This window comes from Poecilia formosa, unplaced genomic scaffold, assembly GCF_000485575.1.
Source record: "Poecilia formosa unplaced genomic scaffold, Poecilia_formosa-5.1.2 Scaffold760, whole genome shotgun sequence".
Lineage (NCBI taxonomy): Eukaryota > Metazoa > Chordata > Actinopteri > Cyprinodontiformes > Poeciliidae > Poecilia > Poecilia formosa.
The window spans coordinates 82136-89792 of record NW_006800699.1 but is presented as its reverse complement, the minus strand read 5'-3'; positions in this window follow the sequence as shown (position 1 = coordinate 89792).

Genomic DNA, 7657 nt, shown 5'->3' with positions numbered 1-7657 from the left:
CACCGCCCTATCTGGTCGGCCTTGTCAAAAAATACAAGTTGAGTGTTGCTGGAGGAGATTCAGGGTTTACTACAGAGATATGAACAACTCAAAATCTCACCATGAACATTATGGATACCTTTGATAATTCTATGGTTGGGATGTTCAAACCAAATATGTTTCTGTGTGATAATGTCATGTTAATTTCCACAAAACACAACATTTTATGGAATTATGCTGTTTTCTATCAGATATATGATGAATAAATGTAATTGTCTATGATTACAATCAAAATGTAAAATTTGAATTGGATTTTTTTCAGCAAGAGCCAACTAACTGAAAGTGATTTTTGCACACATTTTGACTCAGTAAATGATTCAGTTCCATGTAAATTGGATTTACATGGAATGACAGTTGATGTGCAACAATACTTGTAACAATACTTTAATATTATTCTGTTTATATTTTTATTTAGGAGGAGAAATGAAATAAAGCCTACATTTATGCTTAAACAATGTTGGACTGTTAGGACAACAACTACTATAAAAACCAAACAAGGTTTTCATTCATAAAAGAGATGGCACAATTTTCTGTAGAGGTATAGATAAATGATTTTTCAGAAGAGGGGCCCAGATGTCTGAAAAGAATATGAATACTTTTCTAAGTGCCAGTTTAAGAGAACAGGAACATGTAGAAAATCAAAAGTGACTGAGAGATTGAGATAAATACGAGCAGCTGGGTCAGGACAGCAGCAGATAACCGTCCTGTTTATCTGATTCTGCCCTAAAACACCAGCAGGTACAGAGAAGATGGCTGCCTCAGTGCATATTATTCTGAACATGTATATTGATATTGAATCTGAATGTATGTTGATAATGAATTGCGTCAGGAGAACACCCTCCAGTTCTGTGATACCATGGATTATGCCAGTGTTTTCCCAACCCTGGTCCTTGAGGCACACTGCCTTCCTTGCATGTTTGAGAAATTTCCCTGCTTTAATGCACCTCATCCACCTGATTGCAGTTCAGCAAAAACCTGTTAATTGAAATCACCTGTGCTGAAGCAAGGGAACAAAAACATGCATGGCAGTGTGCCTTGAGGACCAGGGTTGGGAAACACTGGATTATGCAATCTATCCATTTATTGCAGGAAATAACTGGAACTAACGCACCCTGTTTATTTCATTTGAGGTGATTTTAAGCATGGTCATTATAGTTAACTGAAACTAATGAAATTACCAAAAATGAAATTGACCAAACTAAAGTGCCTAAATTAACTAACCTAAATATTGAACTGTTAAAAACTAGAAAACGCACCACAAAAACTAACTAAAGCAATGTGAAATAAGGCAAACAAAAAGTCACAACAAAATAAAACTAAAGACATATAACTCACATCTGAACTTTAGAACACTGCCTTTTCCAGTCTGTAATTGGTCATTTCTCGATTTTGATCACCTGTCTTGACGTTCCACATAAAAGTCTGGACAGGAAGCAGCTCACCACTGTCTCCTGAGTCAGAACCAAAACGTAAAGTTAATTAATTTTTACCAGTTCTTTGATCTAACCATTCTGTCGTAACTCTGATTGTACTTCCAGTCATGTTGTCCTGCGGTAGTATGAATTTGTGTCTCATTTCATTAGACCACCTTCTTCAACATCTTTGTTGTGCCACTTGCGTGACATGTGGCAAACTTTAAATAGTTTCTATAGTTTCAAAATAGCTTGAAACCTTCAGGTTATTGTTGAAAGTTTCAAATTTCAATAGCTTTCCTCTTCCCACTACAGGTGCACAACTCATTTTTCTCCTACCTCCGTATTCTGCCACCTAAACTGGAATAAACCTGGCACCTTGATCTGTATGTCAGATTAAACAGAAAAGGCAGAGTTGGTCTCATAGCCCTTCTAAATAGATGACAGAGTTGCTGATGATTGTCATGGTTTTAGGAATTTGTCTGACCCACATGCAGAAAAGACCATAAGGAGAACAGAACAACTCTTTTATGTTTAATTGTAGCCAGCAACAATTGTATAATTGTATAACAGCAAGCATAGTTATACAGTCTTTCAGGATTGAGATTTAGCAGGGAGAGACTCAGCGGAGCAGGGACCAGCTGGGGGCACATCGGGGCAAGTGGAGCAAGACTGCTGAGGAAAGTCGTCAGATCACCAGGGATCAGAGGCAGGAAACCTCATCCAGGTGGAATCCAGAGGAACAGCATACCTGACGAGGCAGAACAAAACGCGGGTAAGCTATGATCTCAAAAGATATCAGATAAGGATCTGAGACTCTTAGGGGCTGAGTTACCACATAGGTACCCATACCACTCTGGCCTCGGCAGATCTGCAGTTGACTCTACTTATCCTTCCTATGATGAAGGTGGATGAATAGCAGTTGTGCTGGAGAACCTCAGACAGGCTGAGCATGTCTCCTGCTCCCTGAGGACATCTGGTGGATAAAGGTGGAGGAAGGACTGCCCAACAATGTGTTTTTAGTAAAACTCATTTTATTTCAGACTTTAGCTGTATAGTTACTTCCAAAATTTATAACACGGACACAGTATCCAGCTTACATCATAAAGGAAAGTGATCTTCTGTGGAAGGAAGAGAGGAAGCAGTGAAGATGCGAAACAGTGGGGAGATTTTTTGGTTGGTTGATGAAGTGGTTGACAATGGTACTACATGTAGCATGGTCTTTCTTTTCTTTCTGAAACTGCAGCCCATTGTAAGCAGTCCATAAAGAGCGTGTAGGACCGCTTTAAACTGTTCTCTGTAACAAAGCAAGGAAAGGCCTCAGAATAATGACAACTTCATAATCCAAATGTTTAAACTTATGTCAATCTGATGAAAACAAATTTTAATTTTAACATAACACAATAGTAGTCGAAATCAGATCATTAATGTTTCCCAGCAGGCATCACCGATGCTGACGTTAAAAATAGAATCATAGTTACTCTGTTTGATCGTTGATTTGATGTGAGGTCAGAAACCATCAACACTCCTGCAGTATCAGTTTTATTTTCACTCTAAAAAGTTTGATTTGGCGTGTTAACAAAACTACAATAAAAATAATGTGGCAAATGTTGTCAAAAACTGAACCTGAAGTTCTCATTTTCAGTGATGTTTTCACAACTTCATTCCACTTATGTATTTTTTCTGAGTTGTAAAATCCTTTTTTCTAAAGGTGAAATTTGATCTTTCAAAATGAAGTTTTATTGCCAACACTGTAAAATCTAATTTGTTCGCCTTACCTCAGAAAAAAATCAATCTTTTAAAACTTAAAAAATGTGCAAGTTGTACATCTTAAGTTGTTTGCATCACTTGACTATAATTTCGAGTAGCATTAACTTGTGCAAATTTAGTGACCATAACATAAGATAACTTAATAAGTTTGAGTATGCTATAATTACTTAATCAACAACCAGAGCTTAGTTTCTCTTTAACTATAAACTACTTAGATAATAAGGAGATACCTATTGAAACACTTCTTGGCTCCTGCTTTTTATTTGTTTCTCTGCTTACACATTGACAGAAAATATGGAATATGGAAAACAGTCATAGTTTATTCACTTTTTAAAAGTAAAACAAACAATCACATAAAACACTACACCATCATGCAGAGTCAGGTGAATGAACACACGACTCACTACAGGTGCAGTTTCATATATGCAAATGAAAATGCTGAACATAGCTACATTCTTGATGAACTGACCTTTGGAGTCTATGTTTATGACTTAATCATCTTAAGTCATAAACTTAAGATGATTAGTTTATGACTAATCATCTTAAGTCATAAAGATGATTAGTCTTTATAACTTTTTTATTTTTGTGACAAAAAAAGCGGTTTAATTAGTTGCTGCTGCTGGCACAATGCATTGTGGGATTCCGTGCTGGCCAATCCACACTGTCACATGTCCTAAAAAAATTAATTGATTGCAACATATAAAACAAATGAAACTATGTTGTGTGAGTTAAGTATTGCAAACCTAAAATAACTTGATACATTTTGTTTAGCTGTACATAAACTAAATAGCAAAGACATCTTGCTATTTGTCTTTGGTATACATAAGATATGCAAAGGTATGCCTTGGGTGTTGTTAAACTGTGATTACAACATACTCAGATTTATTAAGTCACAAAAATTCTTAAATCAAGTTTGCATATATATTTTTAAGTAAGGAGAACTAAATCAGCTTTTTCCTGAAGAGTTAAATCTATCAGTTCTATGTCAGTAGAACTTACTCAAAATGATCAAGTTTGTCAAACTGAGTAAACTTAAGATGTACAACTTCCACATATTAACATTTTTAAGTCTTTAAAGCTTGATTTTTTTTTTCTTTTGAGGGAACGAGTTTGCATACATTTCTAAAGCAATAAGTAGTAAATTCTAATTATTTTGTTTCTGCTGTATGAAGCAAATCCATCAGAAAAGACCTTTAAATATCCTCGGACAGTTGGTTTTATGTATGTGGAGCAAAATGAAGCAGCTTCATTTTTGAGCCATCTGATGCCAGATGGCGAGTGTGTTGACATTCCGCAGGCCGGCTTACCAGTGCAAGGTGATGTGATCCCCTGGAGCTTAACACCAGCAAGACTCTGCTTCCTGTGTCAGCACCTTAAGACCTCTTAAGGCAGCATCTGTTCCTGTTTATCATCTGCACTTGCAGAGGCTTCCAACTGACTACAAAACTGTGGTGTGAACAATAATTCTTTATTAAATCTAAATACATCGACTGTTTGCCAGCAGCTAAATGCTGAAATGTCTCTATATGTTTTCTGCCAAGTTGTAAGTGACTGAAGAGACCTGTGAGAGAGGGAGAAACACACTAGCCCATAGCCCAGAAATGTCTCTTTCTGTTGGTGCGACCTGCTAGGTTTCACCCAGGGTCGTTGTGCTGATGAATCAAGGGGAGCAGGAGTTGAAAAGAGCATGAGAAATGGGTCAGAAAATGAATCAGTCCTTGACTTTTGGGTTTCTGTCAACATTGATTCACTCCGTCATGTTAGCTGGCTTCATAGCGTGAATCTCCAAACGACAGACAAGACAGCTGTGCTTTCTGTAGCACCACCTGGCCAATATCACCATTGACTCTACGACCTCTGGCTGAAGTTGCTGCTGAGAAATGGATAACAAGCGCCACCTTAAAGGGTTTAGATGTTTTAGCAGGTGATTTTGTGTCACCAGCTCTCACCTCTGTATTTTTTGTCAAAGTGAAGACTTCTGGAGTGTTGTGGAGGTGCTGTTAGCATGTGATTAGGGTTGCCACCCGTCCCTTAAAATTGTCCCGTATTTGGCTGTTAAATGTTGCGTCCCGTATTGAACCAATACGGGACGCGATTTGTATAAATGTATGATAGACACGCCAGTCACATACATTGTTACTAATTGTAACAAACACAGGAAATAATAAGGTCAGCTAAATTCTCGTTGTGGGAGCTAACCCACAACACCTCACCCTGAACGGTGGGTGAGGTGCTGTCAACCCGCGTCTTTTTAAAACATCCTCGACCCGATTTTCCACCGTCCTTAGAAGCAAAACCTCTCGTAAATAAACAGACGTGAGAAGGAAGACGCAAAACCCAGGCTGAATAATGTTGGTGAGGATGAACACAGGCAATAAAAAAAAAAAAAGAAAAAAAAGTGTCCATCGTGGCGCGGTGTGGTATCAGACAGAATAGATTAGGAGAGAACCACAGCAGACCCTGATATGGTAAGATTTTGCTATGATTAAGTTTCTTATTGTGCTTTTAGTAGACTATATTGGTTTGATTATTTGCTTATTTAATGTATAATAATATCAGAGAAAATAATACAAATGATAATTTAAAGAACAAGTTATACATTAGATTAACAGTAAATACATAAATATTTCCTACTTTAAAAGGTTTGTTAGGGCTTTATGTATGTTTTGTTTTGAAATGTTGATATATTTTATGAATTCAGTGTTCAGTGGTCATTTAATGTATTATTAATGCACCAGACACAGACCTGCAGCCCAGGGGCGGTTCTAGATGGGGGGCCAATGGGGTACCAAAGACATAGTGATGGGCTATCTGAAGCCAGGTTTTGAGGCTTGTACCGAGTAAAAAGGGGGCGTGTCCGATTAAGCCCCGCTTCGAGGCTTGTGTCGTCTTACTGAAAACCACGTGACCGGCAACAAACGATGCCTCGCATTACCTGGATCACGTGACTGCTTCATTTTCATTTTTTCAAAATAAAAGCGCGATGAGCCGTGCCGCTTCATGGATTGTTGTCCATTTGGTCGTGTATCAGAGGAGAATATTTGTCTTCAGTGGCCAAAATAAAATGAACAATGATCAACATATTTGATGTGTAATGACGATGTCACTCATCAAAATGTAATGTTTGTTACTCGTTTTCTCAATTGTAGATTATGGTAGTTTTTTTAATAACTTTGTATTTTTGTGATTTTATCATGTAAATCTCTTTGAACTGCATTGTTGCTGAAATGTGCTACACAAATAAACTTGGTTGATTGTCTGAAATGGAGCCAGCAAGAGGAAAATCTCTGACATCTTCTGGGAATACTTTGAGATGATGGTTCACAATAAAATTCTTCTTAGATAACAATAATTAACCCTCCACCTCCCAATTTCTCACCTTCTGGAAATTTCCACTATTATGTGTAGTCTGATTAGTAAAGATATATCAGTCTTGCACAGAGGAAACAGATTTAATGCTGTTGCAGAACTAAAATTCAACATGTAGCCAAATATAAGGAATGAGAGCCAATTAGAAATCCAAGAAAAAGAGAACGCCCCAACAGGCACTGCACTCCCAAGCAGTGGTGGAGAAAGTACTTAAAAAATGTACTTAAGTAAAAGTACAAACACACAGACAAAAATGTACTCAAGTAAAAGTAAAACTACCTCATTAACATTTTACTTAAGTAAAAAAGTACTGGCTTTTAAAAATACTTAAGTATTAAAAGTAAAAGTACTTGCTGAATGAATTACCTGATAACTAATATCATTAAGTGAACCGATCGTATTTAATTTTAATACATTAGAAATGTGCCATTTTAATGAACAATGCCACATATAAAGCATGTTTTTATTGTGTTTACTCTCTGTAGCAGTTTAGACTTGGATATGTGATTCTATGCATCATAATTTCAGGGATGGAAACATCTTGTCTACTGTCCTAACATAGCATGAACTTCACTTTTTTTTTGGCACTAGTGGCATTTATTTTTAAAGAAATCCAACAGAAAGGGGATGGAAAGAAGGTGTGTGGGAGAGGACATGCAACCGAGGACTCGGAGCCACGTAGCAGATTTGTAGTCAAGACCACCTACCCAAGACCAAGTCAAGATCAGCACCCCACGCTACGTGACTCAAAAAAAAAAAAAAGTTTTACCTATCAAAATTGCTTCTCAAATTGATCTGAAAGATAAACATTCCATAAAACACCTAGATATTAAATACTTAGAGCTGAAATAAGTTTAATTAGCAAAGATCCGTCCAGAAGAATCGGATTGTTCCTGAATGTCATACCAGTGCAGACTTTGGTCACAGCGTTGTCCCATATTTGCGACACCTCAGTCAACACCTCCACACAATAATTCAGCGCATGAGTGACAACTTTTTTCATCGCAGATGCAACATGTGTGTCTCTGTACTAGGGCTGAAACGATTCCTCGAATGATTCGAGTACC